A 20,158-nucleotide genomic window follows, 5' to 3' on the forward strand; every position below is an offset into this window, starting at 1 on the left:
CGGAGTAACTGATGGTTAGATCCACTGAACAACAAAAAGTAACTTCAGTCGACATAATGATGCTGAAGAGATAGCGAGACATAGCACACTTCAGAAAAGCAGATTACGATCAAAATTTGCTTTAAAACATCACAGCAATGAAAATTTTAGATATTAAACTTCAGACAACTATGTAACTTTAAACTAACTTTAAATTTATTTTTTAAATTTTGTTTTGTTTTAAAACATTAGCATATGGTTAGTAATGTATAAAATTATAACATAGTTTGACGTTTAATACGTTTTTTCTTAACATCTCCCTATTATCCAACACTTTCGCCTATCCAACGCGTGGCGGCTCGTTCATGTCGAACAAGTGAGACTCCACTACATAGGCCTTCCCCATCGTTAATTAAATAAAAATATTCGTTAGTAAAAATGAACATATGATGACCGATTTTTTAAACTGTTGGTAAACAATGATAAAAAAACCTGATGTGTTCCAAACGTTACAAAAAATGATTTAATATTTTCATTCGTTTCAAACAACGCGGTTATTTTGAAGTTCGCAAGATATTTAAATGACTACGAACTCTGGCAGGATATCTGTAGTCATGAGACATTCTCAGGAGCTGAGGTCAGATCAAGGATGGTTGCCCACCCACCCTCTTGTGCGGCCCATTAAATGAGCTAGTCAATATTTTAAGTGTAAAATACCATCGTTGCATTAAAACACTGTTTAATTTGAGGGTTTTATTTCAGGTTATACCCAGTACTGACAAAACTCGTAAAGGTCTCGATTCATGAGCCGGTACCTTTGGTGTTGGTCACTCCCAGCCTAAGAGTGCAGGCACCATGCGATGTATTAGTCCCCTCTTATTCACTCATTAGCGTTTCCTCAAACGCCGCGTTTTCAAACCACACTGTGTCAAATGATACATTTTATTCACGGTGAAGCCTATTTGCGAACGCTGCGTTTTGTTACGAAGCGTAGCGTTTGAGAGTTTCCTACTCCATTTTATTCACATAGCTGCGATCCACCGTGCGTGCGCAGTGTTGCCAACCCTTTTATCCCTCCAAGGTAGCTGTCACAGTTTCATTCTGCTTGTTGTTTGGCGTGTACTTGTACAGAGATGTAAGTCGGTGCAACATCAGTAAATGTGAAGCTTAATGATTTATATAGAAGATAAAATTGAGACCTTGTATTTGGAATACCGCCTGTGAAGTCTGTAAAAAAAAACCAGGGCATTCAAGAAGCAGCAGTGGTTGGTATAACTGCGTTGGAAATAACGCCAACCACAGTTCGCAAACGCGAACGCGAATGCGTTAATATAAAGAGGCGTTGATCAACTCGCTAACGCGTCGCTGCGCTGCGCTGGTTGTACCATCAGCGCCTGCAGAAGGCGTGTGTAGGCCATCCGCCCGACACTGCTGCGCACGTGGTTATCTGCGCGCGCAGGCGGCGGGCGTTGGACAAACACACTGTTTATCTGGTGACCTAGTTTCGCTCTTCTGCGAACCAATCGACGCGGAATACGCGATACACGCGCGCTGGCGCCCAATGCAGGACGTCTTCGGCGGCCAGGTCAATGTGTTGCGCAAGGATTCAGAGATCTACAGTGGCGGCCACAGCATCCCGCGAATAGCATCGCGAGCCGGCGACCAGCCTGATCACCATGCCAGCTGGTGTGAGCTCTGCGCGTGGTTACGGGACGGTCGAGAGCTATGGTGGAGTCGTTGGTGGCTTGGCCGCTAAGGCGTCACATGTGGTGGGGGGCGTTACTCAGGTCCGATCTCACACAAGACTGTTGAAAGGTCCCGTCTAGTCAGGGGTGTATGTGTGTGTTAGTGAGCCAGGATGACGCTTGCTGGTGCTTCTAGCGGTGTCACCTTTTGAGTGGAAGGCACCCTTGGCTTCAGGAGTTAAAACACGTTTAATATTTCTTATATACTAAAACAAATATCGTATCTTCTGTTACGCTGGGTCTTCTTCTAGGAAAGCTGGCGGAGTTGTTCATGGGAAGGAGGGTGTGGGTGATGCGGAATGAGTGGATGTGAGAGGTTGTTGATCTTCGCTTAACATGTATTATAGTGTCCTTGGTGGTTTCTATATGTCGTATATAAATTACTTGCAATTATCTAATGGCTATTGAGGGGAATGATTAAACTGTGCAGAGTATTACGTGTGTTGCACAGTGACGCAAATCAATTTACCTGTACACGCCAGCGCTTTTAGAGTTCCCCGTTTCAATGATAAACTGTCCGAATTACTTAAACATAACATTTGCATTTTTGTGAGTTCAGCTTTTGCCTGAAAGTAAATGTTCATGATTCCATGAAGAGCTTTAATTTTGTTGAGTTAAGAGATGGTAGGATTTTGAGGGGAAAAAAAACACCACTAAAGCTAACTTGTCTTTACATCAATTTTTCTTTTTAAATTTGGTATTACTTCTTTGTCCACACTTCCCTCTGCTTGAATTTATGAGAAGGTCCACGTGCACCGCAGAGCTCATCTGTAACCGCTGCACTGCTGTACAGCCAGCAGGGAGGGGAGGGGAGGGGCGGGGCCGCGCACCCCCCCCCCCTCCTCCGCGCCGAGGGGCCGCGACCGGCCCTGAACCAGCGGAGAGAGCCCGGGAGGCCGACCTCGCCGGCTTCCCACAGCCGCCAGCCGCGCGGAAACCTGGCCGGAGCCGGCTCTGGCCCGTCCACGCATTAACAACCCATATCAACACACTCGCTGACACGTCAAACACATCCAGAACAAGCTTATTTCCTATTTGCAGGGACTTTTTTTTTTTTGGGAAAAGATATCGAGACTTTGTGAGTAAAAACACTTTAGCATCTTTCGTGTTTTGTTGAGCTTCTTTCACGTACACGTTAACTGTTGGTTTGTACACGAATCACAGTCATTCAGTGTGGAAGCAAACGCGTCCCGATTTGCCTGGTCAAATAAAGCAATGGGGGCGTCTCTTGCGTACGGTCACCAATCACAAGGAAGAAACCGGTCAGAATTTTTTTCGCGATAAATACGTAGCCACAACTATATTTGCTATTCATTGTTAAGGGTTTCCCCCTCCTTTGATAACTAGCACAAACTAGCAGTGGCGTTATGTCCAACATATTTGGTAAAATCAATCTTTCCTTATTGCAAAAATCATTCAAAGAACATTGATTTACATCTTGCGGTACACTTTCCCCAGCTCGACAAGACATATGACCTATAGCTTTGGACAGTTCAAATTTAAAAGGGACCAAATGCCAAACTCTAAATGCTCATATAAGCCATGCTTATTCATCTTCAAAGGGGAACTAATGCGAAACTTCTGTTTCTATTGAAATTCCATTAAGATTAAATAAGTGCCAGGACAAATTATATTAAAGAGGCAATTTACTTACAATCGGAGTTTTGGTACTTAGTCCCTTTTGACTTTCAACTCTTCAATCGTTAAAGACAGTGTTGGTCGACTAGTGTTTCAATCGCGATACTTTTAAGTTCTGGTCGCCCGCGCGCATAGATGAAAATAAACAACTATTCCACCTATGCATGTACACAGGGGTCCGATCATGAAATCAACAAAAGTAACTGTTGGAATACAACGCTGATAAGAATTCATGTACTTTCTTCAGCCGTCACAACAGCCGTTCAGTTTCACTCCCCATCAAATAACGAAATGTTAACAACGAAGTGTACGCTTTTTTGATCGAGGAAACATGCGGTTTTCATCAAGACCAATTTTTTCTCAGCTGAAAAGGAACATTCTGGCATTGTAATAACCATCGAAAATATTTTTTGTTACATTATATATTCTACAGTATAAGGCATTATAATATATAAGCTAAGCGACGTAATAAATGCGTTCAAAAACATGCCTTTTCTGCGCAGTTAGCTGGCCACTCTATTCCCATATTCATGGACACTCGCTGAAACTTAGGTTTCTGTGTTTCCACAGCTGGATAACGCATAAGTTTCTTAGTTTCATTAAATATATATATAATTTTATATAAAAACCTGTAAAAGGCGAGAAAGAGAGGCCAGACGGAGCTGTAACAGGAGGGGGAGGGAGGGAGAGTCTGGCAGTCCGTCAGCACGCATCGGGTCCTCCGCCAGCCTTGCCCCATATCTCAAGAATACTCGACCGTCTCGCCGAGGCGTGTGCGTGAGTTAACTGGGCGACTACGTGCGTGCGCATCGCTCGCAGCGAGTTGGGATGTCCCCCCGACTTACGTCAACCCTGTGAAACGCGACAACGCAGGCCCGGCCTGGACAACCTTTATCGGGCGCTAACAGAATTTACGCACAATTTTCATTTTACTTGGCTTGCCGTCGTTTCCCCCTACCTCAATGTGAGATTGTTTACAGTCGGTCATCTTTAAACGAAACTTTTGAAAGCAAGGCTTGAAATTAATTCTTGTAGCCTTCATTAAAAAAACAGAAAAAAAAACTTTATATGCGTTTAACAAAACGCCAAGTGATGAGTTACTGTAGCCGCCCATATGATTACCTACCTCCCGACTGTTATCGTTGCCTTTGGGAGCCTGTACACCAATGCTAGACGATAACAGCATTGAAATAACTTGGAAAATATATTATTTTTGCATTGTCGTGCCAATAATCAAAACAGATATTTAAAACTGGAATTATAAAAATAAATCACAAAATACAAGATGATTGAGTATGTTCCGCTTTTTTTTATTGGTGTTATGACCGCGCAATGGAAAACGGAAACCGGGTGTTTAAAACACACACTACAGAGAGTATTTTCAAATAAAGTAGTTAAAGATGGATGTGCCGCACCAGCAGCAAAGAGCGAGCTGCAGCAGCCGCGGCGCACTGCCTGTCGGTCCTTGAGCGCGGCCAGAGAAACCACAGGCAACAGCCTCCACCCGTGCACCTGAGGTCACTGCTCCAGGTCACGGTTTCATTTCCTGCGAGTGTCTTTCGTTTCAACCGCCTGGAACGTTTCACGGGACCAGTAGTGTTCTTGGCGGATAACACAAGCGAGACATGGCACAAACTCAGGCCAATTTTGATTATGTGATCAGGGGCGTGTGTTTCTCGTGAAAAGATTTTGATACCAGCCGTGAGTTACAGCACTGCAGCATCGTCTGTGATATACCTGATTGGTTGAGTTTCTTTCACGCACGTCAAAGAGATCGCAAGCTTTCGCGACCATTATCCGGAGTTGCTTGGCTTCTGGGTTGTAGCCGCTTCGAAGGTTAAGATTATTCCAATGACGTTTTGGTGGACCTTGCAGTCGTCACTAAGGTAGCAGTTAGCAGGTAAAGTCGGTGAAATATCAACCTTCGATGCGGCCAGAAACTCCAAGTATGTTTCTATGAAGATTGCAGGCGTTCGCGGCCATTTACTGGAGTAACTCCAGGTAACTGTCTATTTTTCTGCAAACGAACAACAGCATTTCCAAGCGGAAGCATTCTCGTCCTAAATGGCTTGGCCAAATAAGGCAACGACTTATCTTACAGACGGCCGCCAATTATAAGAAACTGCTTCAGTGGGCATACCTTATTGCAGTTCTAGTGAGCGTTTGGATTTTTTTTGCGAAAAATACACCCCCCCCCCTACACATAATTATTTAAAGAGTTAGCTTTGATTATGGTGTAATACTTTTTGTCTGCATGGACATTACTCACTCGTACGCTTAACATTTTAAAAATGTTTATTGAAAAAACGAAAAAAAAAAAAGAATAGCAAGTTAACCATTTTTTTTCTCGAAACAATAAGGAATCAAACTAAGGGTCTCATGATGAGTAATTAATTTAAGTTTAGTGCTTAAACTACTTAAATTTAGAATCTCTAATGACTTCAAAAACCAAGATAGTATGTTTTACCACTCCTCGCTAACAACTTACTACTGATTCGACTACAAGTACTTCCACGCAACTTCAGTTCGTTATGTTCCGGGGCGAACAACACTTAAACTACAATTTAACGCAAACCACGAACCATAACGCACGACTTTTATCAAAAACGAAAGACAATATTTTTTTACCTTGATTTGTACATCTGGAAAGTAATGTTTACGTGAGCTCGGCCATCGTATGCTAACATATTATTGAAAAAGATTGTTGTAGTTACACTGAGAAATCAATAAATGCTAACTTTTGAAGTGAAACTTCTTTACAGCCGGTTGGGTAAGCCGAGGTGATGTCTCATCCTAGAGTAACTAAAAGTGCAACGGTGTAGGCGGGCTGTGGTAGATGGCAAGGGGGAAGGGGGAATAACAAATAAAGCAGAAAGTCAAGACAACTGTAAGACTCTTTGCAGGTTTCTCGTCGCCATGCGTCTGATGACGGCGACAGCTCTCAGTTCCAGAAACGTCGCAACTGCTTTGACTTCACAAGCCGAGTGTGTTCGTCCGTGCCATAATATCTGTATGATCTCATAGCTGGATTCGCCATTTTGTCGCTGTATTGTCGGTGTGTTGTCCTGATTATCTGTTTAGTATCATCGTCGGGTTCATGTTTTTGCCTCAGTTGTGGTAGCTTGTTGTTTGTCTGTATTTACTGTTTTTGTTGCAGCTGTATCGTCGTTGACAGCCCTCTGTGTTCGTCTGTGCTGTCTATACTTAAAGATTTGACATGGACCGATTTTAACTTGTTTTCTGAGTGTTTGTGTATTACTTTTGTTTCCCCCCCCCCCCTTTTGTTTGATGACCCAGCGCTCTTAGCCGTTAGGCCCAACCACCCTGGGGGCCCCATGGGTATGGATGCGGATACGCCGCATACGCAACCGGGAAGGGCGAGAGAGCTTTGGCTATACATAGAGGCTGAGGCTACCCATCCCAGCATGTGTACCACCTCGGCCCCCTACCCCATTCAGCTCACCAGCAATGATTTCTTGTCCCAAAAATATTGTTTTAAATCGATGTTCCGCGTCGCAAGAACGATTGAAGGAATGTCCGCCGTGTACTCGGCCGCCGGCAGGGAGCGGGGAGCGGGTAGCGGGGAGCGCGGTGCGGGGAGCGCGGGGCAGGCCAGCAGCGGCGCGTGACGGAGCTGGAACCTTGGCCCCGCTGCGCCGCTTTCCCTGCCCGCGAGACCGGCCGGGGGGGGGGGGGGGCTGCGTGCGCGGTCCGCTGGTCGTCGCCGGAGCGCGCAGCGACACTTCCTGCGCGCGGCGGTCGCGAAAAAACGGCCTTCCGGAAACACGCCAGTGGGGCGCTGAACACTCCTGCAGCCATCGCAAAACATGTTTTTTTTTTTAATATGCACCCTACCAAATATTTTGTGGCAACGAACACAAAGATATTTTTTTTTTAATTTTCAACGGGCGGCAGTCAATAGACCGCAAGTAATTTGACCAAACTGTCGGGACAAACGAATTTCAGATAAATCACTTTCGGCGAAACCACTTTCGCCAAAACCACTTTTAACGAAACCATTTTCGGCAAAACCACTTTCGGCAAAACCACTTTCTGTAAAACGAGTTGTGTCTGCTTCCGTGTCAACGTCTACATAAAAACTTATTAAATATTTTTTTTTGTTTGCAACAAAATAAGATATTTATAAATACTGTTATTTCATTCAATATCATAGAATCGGTTTTACGTATCTGTTTCTTTGTGAAGGCACTCAGTGGATATTGGCCGCGAAATACCGCACGTCTCATTGGTCCCTCCGAGCCAGCTGCGCGCCCACTGTCAGGTCGCAACCCACAGGGAAGCTCCACATTTGGACGTCCAGATGTCCTGCGGTCGCGCGGAGGCACGGGAACCCCTGGAGATCAACCACCCTCCGCCTGACCTTGAGCTTACATTGCCGACACATGCGAACCGAGGCGCTATTACTCCCCCGCCCAAGTCGTTAGCTACAAACGTCACACGGCCTTGCGATAAAGCTAAGAAATGCTGAAGAACGTTATAATCTCAGCATTACGCATCGCACCGGTAGATGCGTGGTTGTGAAAGTGCATCTTTCTCAGAGTCGTACAGTCTTCAGACGTATCCCAGCCACCTGTTGCAGATCCTCCGCAGCCCCCTCAGAGTCCGAATCAGGCCGCGTTGTGGTTCTCGATCACATCCTCGCCGCACGTCGCGTCTAACGCCCGCTCCGTTCAAACGGCTGGCGCACCAGCTAAACTAGACCGACCTTTGACCGGACTGTAAACTGCCACCTCGCCGTCTCGGTCTCCGATGACCCTGACCCCATCGGCCGTCGGACGGACATCATCTGTTCACGCTGTGACCAGACCCCTCGACCCTTGTTGATCTCGGCAGTCGCAGCGAGGTTTCCTCTGTCGGCCCAGGCCGCACGGTGAGGAATAGCACTGGCAGTTGGTGGCTCTGATTGCTCAGAGCACGCCCAGAAGGGTCCCCACTCCATTAAGGGCGGGCGCATTGAGCGTCGATACTGCTCGGCACTAGCCTGAACAGCTAGTAGAAGTTGGATGCACTTCGGCCAGATCAAAGGCTCTCTGGGTTGTCCGGGGAGTCCCAGGGATGTGAAGGACTTGGTTAGGCGCCATGTGATACTCTTAGGATGGGGATTCCTATGAGTCAATCGCAGGTTAGCATAGTTAGGTTAACGTTGGGTGCCAGTGATGCTGGGATGGGTCGCCTCAGCCTCTCGTCGTAGCTCCTCACCAAACACCTGCAAGTTGAGATGAAATGACGTATCCATTTCTCTATGACTCTTTGGAGCTCGTGTGGGTGGTGAATCAGCCCGCAAGGAAGTAAATGCCATCAAATCCGGCAAATTAAACAACGTGTGTGCAGCTTGTACGCTGAACAATCTGTGGCCAGACCCCCCACCAGACACCAGGGTCCCCCTATGGTCCCTGGATGACCGAGGAGTCCCGTAGTGGTGCGGAGGTCAATGTTCGTGTCAGGGGCTTAGGGCAGTAACCACTTGTAGGTTAGCTAAACTGCCCGCTGATAAGGAAGAAGCAACCCTCTTCAGAGAATGCGAAGGAGCCTCAGCAGGGCTAGGCCAGGGGGAGTCTGCTAATATATTGTGTGTAAGTGTGTGTGTGTGTATATAGGTGTGTGTGTGGTGTGTGTGGTGTGTGTGGTGTGTGTGGTGTGTGTGGTGTGTGTGGTGTGTGTGGTGTGTGTGGTGTGTGTGGTGTGTGTGGTGTGTGTGGTGTGTGTGGTGTGTGTGGTGTGTGTGGTGTGTGTGGTGTGTGTGGTGTGTGTGGTGTGTGTGTGTGTGTGTGTGTGTGTGTGAGTGTGTGTGTGTGTGTGTGTGTGTGTGGAGGAAGAGTGTTCGTTCACGTTGTCGCTTAGGTGCGATCGAACTCGCGCTGGGGAAAGTCGATGTTGCGTCATGTGCGTAGCGAAGTGTGTTCGTTGATCCTTTTCAGGCGCGGGGAAGAAAAGGGAGGACCCTGACGAAACTCATCGCTAACTCGAGAGAGTGAAAGTGTGCCTTCAGGTTCTGGAGCGGTTGTCAACCCACAAGATCCAAAACTAAATTTAAAAAAAAAAGAAGTAAATTCACTGTGAATCTTTTAAAACCGTTTTCGATCCAATTGAATAAAGGAAAGGTTGAACAGTTTGATGTCTAGGCGTGCAGGCTTGCAGTGAGTGTTTAAGGCCAGGGCTCGAATTAGGAACCAGGAAGGGGAAAGGTAAGAGGAGGGGGCGACGGCCAAACTCACCCATGATCTACGCTCTCATCCCCGGACGCGCGCCGCTAAAAGATCCCTGTGACGTGGACTCGGTCCGCGTCCGTCCTGCAGCGTCGTCGCGTACCGACTGGGGCGCCCGCCATTGACCGCGCTCCGCCATGTGCCAAATTCCCCCTCCCGCCCCTCCAGCCGCGCGCTGGTTGGCCCGGCAGCGGCGGCGGGGCGCGGGGAAGGGAGGGTCACACACCGAGTAGTCCTTGACACACTGGGAGGTTGAGCACCCCGCCGCCATCTTGCGCAGGTGATGAACCTCGCGCGCGCGCGCGGCCTTGGGCGCGGCGCTTGGGCCCTTCTCGCGCGGAGCCCCGCGCTACGAGCTTCCAAATTAATACAGCATTTTTGAAAAAAACCAAAGCTTCCTCGCTTTGGGAGAATATGTAACTGAAACGCTTTCCCGAGTCAAACGTCGAGAGTAATGGGGAGGCGAGAGGCACTAGCGGCCATGTTGCGGACATATACGCACTAGTATAGTGATCATGTTCAACAAAAAAGAAGCACGTTTTTATTTTTCACTTTACAACAGGCCTAAAATAAATGTAAGTAATTTTTTCCTAAAAAGAAGAATACTTATATATTTTACTTCACACATATTCAATTTTTATTTTGTGGGTTCTTGCAAGCGAAAAGTTTCCTTGCGTCTAATAAAAACGCCACGGTTAATAAGTCTAAAACGTAAAATAAACAAGGAAAGGCAGGATAAGAATTATGACGTCGTCGCGTAAATACTATGGTGGTAAAAACAGGCTCAATAATACATTATGTACCAATCTTTTTACAGTTGTTCACGTTTTAACTTTAACCATTCGCGAATGTGTGTTGACGAATAACTAAATATTCTGGATGTCTTCCGTTTCCCAGCAGCCCAAATGATCTATATCCAGCATCGACTTGCAGAGGCCTTGTCTTGAAAACACTCGCGTCGTATTAAATCGTACTTCTAGTTGCTTTTGTCATGTGCATTTATTTATTTTTACTTCTGAGCATATCTCAAGATTCGTACAACGCAGTGAAAACAATTCCGTGCATAAACAAACTTTTGACTGCATCTTGAAGTTTATGCTATGGCGAGCATGGATTCAAACACCAGCTATTGTTCGCTCTTTCGCGAGCGCTCGCAAAAAAAAAAAGCTATTAAACTGTTCCAAATCCCGTGCGTGCGCGCTGGGTCTCCAGGTGATAATTTCGACGGCGCGTGTGAAGGTGACGTCGAAACAGGCGCTAACCAAGCGAGACAACAGTACAGTTCGTTTACGTCCATGCCAGCTTGAGCCAGATAGACAGCTACGACTACGAAGTAAGGCAAACTTCAGCTTCATCAGACACGCAAATAATATAATAACTTTACGAAACAACTTATGCCATCTTTAATGTTCAGTAATCGTTAAAAAAAAAAAAAACTATCAAAACGTTTATAGGCCTATATTGTACACTGTTTTAAATCACAAAAAAAAAAAAAAATCGTGCAATATATGTAGCTACTAGCAAAGAAGCGGGCGTCTATATTAAAAGTTAAGGTCATGTCAGTTGCATTTCAAATTTAATCGTTAAAAAAAAAACTATCAAAACGTTTATAGGCCTATATTGTACACTGTTTTAAATCACAAAAAAAAATCGTGCAATATATGTAGCTACTAGCAAAGAAGCGGGCGTCTATATTAAAAGTTAAGGTCATGTCAGTTGCATTTCAAATTTAATCGTTAAAAAAAAAAACTATCAAAACGTTTATAGGCCTATATTGTACACTGTTTTAAATCACAAAAAAAAAATCGTGCAATATATGTAGCTACTAGCAAAGAAGCGGGCGTCTATATTAAAAGTTAAGGTCATGTCAGTTGCATTTCAAATTTAATCGTTAAAAAAAAAACTATCAAAACGTTTATAGGCCTATATTGTACACTGTTTTAAATCACAAAAAAAAAATCGTGCAATATATGTAGCTACTAGCAAAGAAGCGGGCGTCTATATTATAAGTTAAGGTCATGTCAGTTGCATTTCAAATTTGTTCAGTACCTGTGGGAAAATAAAAGCAGACTGTAACGTTGAAGACCCTCGTCAGTATCAATTTTTTTAGCCGTTGTGTAGTTGCGAATGTTATTGAACAAAGTAGCGCGCTTTGTCTAGTTCGCTCCATAACGAAGGCACACGTAGGCTAAAGGCGTGCACAATTTTCTAGGTAACTTATAATTCATTTGAATCTTGGTTACGAAGTGCTTTCCGTAGCCGGCCCATGCTGCAGTCAGTATGCCTACCGTGCACAGCCCAGGTAGCGGGTTCTCTGAGAGTTTGTTGTTAACAGTGGTATGTGATTTGGTGAAGAATCATTTTGGTCACACACTATTGCGGAGAATTTGTCTGGACGCAGAAAATCAAGACTGACAAATAAAACACGAAAATACGCACAAACAAGAAAACTCTGAAAGAGTTAACTAAAAAAAAGCATACAGAAATACTGTAGAAGGAATTAATTAAGATAAAAGAAGAATCAAAAACACAGAAATAAACTGACGGCACAGTAAAATGGACGTAACAACGAGGGGAGATTAGTGACGGTAGGTAGCCAGCCGTGGACAACAACGGAGGTACGACGGGAGAACGACACAGTGGTCTTCCTACGACGAAATAAAAGAGCTCTGTACGTATGGACACGTGTAATTTTTTCGTCGGTGTTGGTCGTCTGCAACGGACGGCGGCAAGCGCTCCTACTCGCCGGGCGAGTCTGCGTCGGGCGAGTCTGCGCCGGGCGAGTCTGCGCCGGGCTAGCCGTCGGCACAGACCCGCCCGACGTAACCGCGAGGCGAGACGCGCACGTAACGAGACGGCAGGCGGGCGGGCGCTTTCACTCGCGCAGACGTCGGGTTACCTCACCGCCCCTCCCACCGCGCTGCCGCCCCCCCCCCCCCCCTTCTAGCTCGAGCCACGCCTCGGTCCCGTCCGTCCGCTGCTTCTGTACACACACCTGTGATTCGTGCATACGTCCATTGTCTAGACATGTCTTCATTTAGAGTTTATTTAGGGGGCGAGTTGATTATATGTACACCTTATCTTACATTTGATCACATTTGTAAACTAACTAACATTGTAACAGCCGTTCCAAATAAAAATATTTAACGTGCCACAACGAGTTGCCGATGATAAATGCTGTAAAACAAACTTGAGCGCTAGTTGAAAAGTTCACCAACCAGAGTTAAAACATTACGAAATTTACACATTATCTAAATTAAGTTCATTCATACATCTGCTGCAGTTAAATTGAGGGTAAAATATCACTGATGGCCTATATAGGAGGGGCAAAAATTTCAAACGGATTACATTAAAACCAACCACTACACATTCACACACAAGATTCATGCTGTAGGTAGTCCGCGAAGTGATCATGCCGAAACATGTTCTTCCTCAGCTTGTGCTTCAAGGTAGCTAGGTTATTAGTGTGCCTTGTCGCCTGGCACAGCTCGTTCCAGAGCTGCTACTCGTCATCCTGATAAGCCAATCAGATGAATGTATGGGGGTTACTAGCATACCGTTGCCTGTGAATCGTGTCTCGTGGCTTATGACAACTGTGTAAGTAGTTCACATGCTGTGTTTTACCCTTATTTTGAAAGCGAGTCAAGGAAGTCCAGCGGCACATCACTGGCCCAGCAACTTCACAAAACTTGCACACAGTGCGTTGAAATCCAACCGAGCGTCGAAAATCCCCGCGCAGAGACGTACGGCGAGGTTATTGTGGAAGAACACGAGAACACGTTAAGGCTGTGGTTATTAAGACTTCTGTTTGTATTTTCATGATAAAATTTAAAACTTAAGAAACTCTTTTGCAAAGCTGTTTCAATTATAATTTTCTTAAATATACCAACTAAACCTTTAAGTAATTTTAAGTCAAACTTAGTCCATAAGTATGCAATTTAAAAAAATGTTTGGGTCTGAAACTATTTACTGTACCCGAAATATAGAAGATATTTAATGAAAATCCACTATCTGGCATTCTGTAATTTTTTTTATGTGTAAAATCTTAGCTCTCGTATACGAAGGAAGTCGCATGGAACGGAAATATGTAACTACGGTGCTGCCATCTGTGGCGAAAGGCGCGAACCAAAGTACACAAAGCCGAAGGGCAAACTTTCTGTATTAACGGTGTACTGAATTTGAACAACATGGGCAGTATTTTAATAAAATTGCTTGTCGAAAATCAGGTCCAAAGCCGAGGTTTAATATTTTTCCAAACTTTTTCACTTTTACTGGAGCTGTTTCATTATATAGTTTCAAATTACTGTTTGCCAATCAAATGATTCAATAGTAGACGTAGCTGCTCCGGCAACGAATTATAGTAGCGGGTGTGGAAACTTAAGTGAGAATGATTCGCGTCAAGAAATGTAGTTGAGAACACAATTTGGGTATACGATTTATTACACTCGACATTATTTTAAAGAAATATGCGTTAATTTCCGTGTCCAAGTTTCATTTTATGACTACATTTGCAATATGAGAACGCAGAAATTTGCTGTTACCGAAGTTATATGTTGCACATCTCTGGCGAGTATTGTAAGATTCGCCTACAATTATTTTTCTTCATGTTTTTAATATAGTTTATATTTTAACGTTGTCATAAACTGGAAGGTAATCTGTAATTACATGCTAAAAAAAGGTGTTTCATTAAAAAAAATTCTTATTGCATTCATATGCCTAATAAGTAATACATATATATCCTAGTAAACACTACACAATGATCAATTAACAGGTCGCATCTGATTTTTAACACCATTTTTAACACGCTTTTATTTGCTTCACTTGTAACCAACTATGTAATCAAATATTGGAAGTAAATTTTAATTTAAATTAATTATAATTATTTAATTAAAATAATTATTCTTAGTTTATTACTTTATTCTAATCTTAAGCTTATTTTAAAAAATACGTTATACTTAGTAGTAGTTCATTCTATCGCTGATGAACAAATTACTTAAAACTAAAAATGTATGTGTAGTTCATATAACAATGAAAGCGTGTTTATTTATTTTTAATATAATTTATTTAGTTTTGATATTCAAGCGAGGAAGTATGAAGAAAGTGGTTCGTAATTTTTAGCAACATACAAAGGAAGAGCACTGCTGTCGCAAGCGAGACGCCCAGGGTCGGCGCGGGAAGACACACGTGCGAAGGTCGCGGCGGCGCGGCGGGCGCTGCCGGGACTCGAACCCGCGACGCGCCGTGGCTGCTTCTGGCGCTCTGCCCTCGATAGATAATTACCCTCGGGCGGCGCGCGGGCGCTTGGGCGCTTGTTGCGCGCGCGGCCGTATGTGGGTCGCGCGGTCAATGACTGATGCGGAGCCCCGCGCGCCGCACGTAATCGAAAGTGACCGAGTTTTAGCAACGCCCGGCCCGACGGCCCACGAACTTGGCCGAAGGCTCACGAGCGCCAACAGATGGCCCCGCGCGCGGCGGGCGGGGAGAAGGGAAGAAGGGGAGAAGGGGAAGGCTGGCCGACTGCTCGCCCGGCCTTGGACTATCAAACTTTGGAGCGCCGACGGAACTTGACAAAAGAGCGCGCGTGGCCTCAAACTCACAGCGCCCGCGAGCAGCGGAGATAAAAATTTCCGCGGTGATTGTGACTGGGGCTTTACGCAACATCTTGTTTATAGTTCCCCTCATGTGCTAATTCTGTAGAGCGGGGAGTGCCCTCTGTTGTTCTTTGCAGTGCGCCACTTACACGCTTCCAAGGAAGGGGAAAGGAGGACTAAAAAAAAGGCAGTATCTGGAACGGAGATGTACAACAACTTTGATTTCAGAGAAAATGTTAATTGGTCATGAACTTGGGCCAGCTTCGACCTTGCGTGAGCAACAAATATATCCGGCACCTCGACCGAGCATAGTTTATAAAAGAAGATTAGTCAAAAGAAGAACTGCAACACGAGATTATTAAATTACTAATGTAATTTGAAGTTTTGTTTATCGGAATACTAACAAACTAATGTTAGGTAGCCACGTCACGGCCATAAACATCGTAAAATAAACCACTAACTTCCACCTGAAAACAAGATTATTGATTCTCGACATTTATAATGTTCCCAGCTCTTTCGCCATTTTTTTTTTTTTAGTTGCGATGTACATTCAATAAAATACTCACCTACACAAATAAAAATGTCTGTACTTCTTTATACCTAATGGATGCCAAAAACAATTTATGCCCGGATAAGAAAACATGAAAAACTTTTGGTTTGGGGGGGAAAGGATAACATAACATGCATAAAGTGCATGGTTGAAAATACTGGAGGAACTACATTTTTCAGACGACAGAGTATTGACAAAGATTAGGCTAACGTTCTATGTAGTGAAACGTACAAAGCGGATTTTCTTTTATTGCTTCCGTGCCAAGTGCTACGAATGTCAAGAGAAAATGTCACCTTGCCCTGGTGACATCCCATTATACACAGTAATCAATAACCATGACTAACGTTGCATTTCTCCGACTAAGACGAATTTTCTGTTGTAGTCGAGCGTTCTCCGATGAAGGCAGATAGATAATATGTAGGTGGTATTTGTACGCTCGGGAGCAATTGCAAACCATTTCACGCACAAGTGCGTAGCGCGGTCGGCGCCTTCTCGGCGGCCGTGGTCGCTGAGGTCAGGGGTTCGATCCCAACACCCGGCGTGACGTGTGCGAGCACTATGCAGATATCACAGTGTGTCAGGGGGGAGGGCCAGGAGGTACATCTTCCCAAGTGGACAAGCAAAACAAGGTGCAAGGTCCCTATAGTTAGAGAAACTTTATATTATTAAACTATTGTTAAAAAAAATTCTAATCAATGTTTTCTTCCTCTTTTGTTATTGTTTATTCTTGGACACTCCTCCATTATGAAAAGAGTTGAATTCCCCATTCCTTTTTCTAGGTTTAGCTGGTTCACTCCTGTATTGGGGCCACTGACGGATGTTGATAAGGTGGGAGGGGGGAGCATAGTGGCATAAACCCCCGTCCCCCCGAACCCTGAATAATTGTCATATTTTCCCAATATTAGTTTTCCTAACTTACGAAAGTATTATTTTACTGCAGTGCTATGGATGGCTAATAGGACGTTAATGAACCACAAATAATACGTACTAAATATTTCAATAGGAAATGTAATAAAATTGTATTAGAAAATATAATCTGGCTCTCCCCAGACCATCGATCTGGATCCGTTCTTGTATTGGAGATTGATGTAATGCAAGCCTTATCGTGTGACGTGAAAGGGGTAAAGCCGGCATGCTCCAGGGGAACCAAGGCCTTGCTCGGGATTCGAACCCAGAAGACGGTTGGCCCCGAGCCCGGCACGTGCTCGTGGACCAACTACGCCACGCCGACCCGGGTTGGTGAAGTTACCGCCAGGTGCGCTGCCGTGCCGCTTGGCAACACGTGTCCGGCCGGTCGAGGTGTTGCTCTTGGACGCGTGCCAACCTTGGCAAACTAAATATACTTCACGCGCCGGAGGGGCGGAGTGTGGGAGGGGAGCGGCCAACACGGCTAACTACGTGCTGTTCTCCCTGACGGGTCAGTCTTGGTGCTTAAGCGCTCCTGGTTAAGAGTGGTATATAGAGAAGCGGCTACTCAGAATCCGGCGCGAGCAGCACAAAATACCTCTAGCCTGGGCGGAGTTTAGCCTTGGAGGAGTGGCCTACTAGGAGCGCGTCCTGGCGAAATGATGTCGGTGGAGGGGATAGACTCGGTTTACCCTCCCTCACTCCATGGTCATTCCCTCCTCATGACGGCGCGGTACGGGTCGGGATGTCTCGACAGCATTGCTACCTGCCTGCCTGCTTTCCCCGTACGAGCGGAGCGCCGCGCGAGCTAGTGGCTACACACAACGTTTCATTCAACACAAATGTCAAATAACGCGAAAAGTATGTTTGTCGTAATGGTAGCATTTTTTTACGCGTGTTTAGTAGTTCATAAGTAAAAAAAAAAAGATAAAATGGATTACTATGTTTTTGCTAAAAACACAAACTTTTACATGAAGTGGGAAAAGTGATATTACATCGTAATTTTCGAAGTCACGTGGATATTAAACGTTACATATCCTCCAAGGAACATGAAATTACCTTATTCTGCAAACAAATCTTGCCGAAGTTAAATATATTTTCCGAATCGATGTTATGTATTTTTTATAACTCGCATCTGTCAATGATAGTTGTAAAAGCTTTTCGAAATACATACATATTATGTACTATTTTTTTAAAAAAAGTGTTCGTGTTTTTATAACATGGAATAATCTCATTTGTAATTGTTTCACTTGTGTCATGGCAATGAGTTATCATGCAGGTAGCATATATTTTATTTGGACGTGGTTTAAAAAGGCACTATACAAAAAATCGTTACATAATTCCACATTATAAAACATGTATTTATTTGACACGTAATTCATACATTTTGTTTCACACCAATATACAATGTTCATTATGTTATAAAAGACAAATAAATTTAAAAAGAGCACTATAAATTAAACCAACGTGGGCACGAGTTACTTCCAAGAAAGACAAATTAAAAAAAAACTGTACGGTATAATAGACATTTTAAACACAAATATTTTTACATCACAAAAACCTTTTTCAAAACAGTTTGCAGAAAAGTCCAACAATCTTAAAAGTATGTAGATGGCCTTTAGAGAGGTATTTAAGAGAAACAAATGCTTAAATAGAAATAATTTTACAAATCCGATACAGTAAACGACAACAGATTATTTAAACAAGTTTAGTAGAATTACACACAAATTGGTTTTTACCTGTGACGCACAAAAAATGTACATAAGCTTTATATTTTTAACTAGACAGGCATTTATACTATTCGATTTAATGCACACACACTTTTAAAACAACAAAACACAGAATTTAATTCAGCTTACCACTGAAGCAAAATATTTTTATGGTCGCTATTATACATTTATTTCGTTTCTCCTTTTTGTTAGGACTTACCAGACAAGAAGTTTATGCATACCGAACACTCTTTTTATGAAATTCTCTTGTTTCTCATTTAAAAATTTTACAAAATTTCTCAATTGGCTGCCAAATGAATTAATTTCCTTCAAAAGTAACAGTTACGAACACCTCAGTATTTATTCACCTAAACAAGCAATGTCTTCTATAATTTTAAACACCATTGCTCACTTGAGCATTTAACCATTCTGGAAAGCTTAACTCAGCTTTAAAATTTACATTATAGGTAAGACATTTTATTTTTTTACATATCCAAAATAATTACGGTAATGATTCTCTAGGTAGCCACTGAACGTGACCACACGGGCTATACTTTCTTATGCACACGTAGGTGCTGGCATACTAAAAATGAAGGTTCATGAAAATGCTTGGCATGGTTAAACGTTCTAGAAACAATGAGCAAGAATAATTTCCAGTATGAAAGGTGATAGTTTATGAAGCAAAGTGAGCAGGCGACTTAGATTGATAAATCAAACAGGTCACTATAAAAATTAGTTTGAATGATTATCCAAGACCAACATTTTCTTGAAAGTTCTGCAAAAGCTTGAAAAATGTTCACGTTTAATGTAATCAGGGTGTAATATTCGGTTTTGTTTTGGACGATCTTCGTTTTCCCATGCATTTTATCTTATGACTTCTGATAGCCTCTGTTATGTGCGGCGGATCCCGAATTTCCATATTTCTTGTGTGTCTAGGATCAACTAATTCCGGAAGAACGCATTGTGTGTAAAATAAAACGAGTTTTGGTTCCATTTTTTTTTTTTCCAGAATGTGTCGTCTCTGAAAATTTCCAATAGGTACTTTTAATTTATTTTGGCTCGAAGTCCAGATGCCAAACAAGCAAATATCCCTTCTGGTTATGTGAAGTTGACCCTGGACTTGGTAGAAATATTCAGGATCTTTTTTAAATGAAATGACAGTAGGACTTTCTTCAGAATATTTCAAATACTTTATTTTGCCTTCTCGCATGGCTTCATTTATGTCCATTCCATATGCCGAAGCAGGACACTATTTCTACGAGACGACCTTCGCCAACAAGGCCATCGGGTGTTGCGGCAAGAAATTGGTGTTCTTGGTCAATAAAAAGACCAGCTTTACTTATATTAATTTTTTCCTGGTCTTCTAGCTGTTTGATGACTATTTCTTCGGACTGCCTGCCATGTTGTACTGCTGGAACATTAAGTATGTCATGAGAGTATATTATGGCTCTTACTAGGTTCTAGCAGGTTGTTGTTGGCTTCAAATAGGTTCAAACGTTTTATTACAAAAATTCTAAATCAGCAATAAATGTTTGTTCTAAATACCTTTCTTTCCTGTTGAACACTGCTCATTTCATACGCCATTTTATTAAGTTTTCAACGATGTTGATGTTTTCTATGATGATGGTGTCAGACACTTCCGTGGACCAATGAAAAACACCGGCTTCCGTTTCCAGCAGTTGGATTGGTGGCTGAAGTTTGGCGTACGATTTGGTGACTGTCCTGCAAAGATTAAAACAAAATATATTTGTGACATGTTGAGTATCAAAATTCCAAAAGTAACGAAATTTCCTATTTTGGCTCTCATATTTGA

The 20,158-nt window shown here is 43.5% G+C and overlaps 1 protein-coding gene across 5 annotated transcripts in view; it reads right to left on the reverse strand.

Moving 5' to 3' along the window:
• The window catches only part of LOC134536090 (hormone receptor 4), a 488,332-nt gene that overhangs the window by 38,206 nt on the left and 429,968 nt on the right, over positions 1–20,158 (reverse strand). The window lies entirely within an intron of this gene.

This window comes from Bacillus rossius, chromosome 1, assembly GCF_032445375.1.
Source record: "Bacillus rossius redtenbacheri isolate Brsri chromosome 1, Brsri_v3, whole genome shotgun sequence".
NCBI classification, from domain to species: Eukaryota; Metazoa; Arthropoda; class Insecta; order Phasmatodea; family Bacillidae; genus Bacillus; species Bacillus rossius.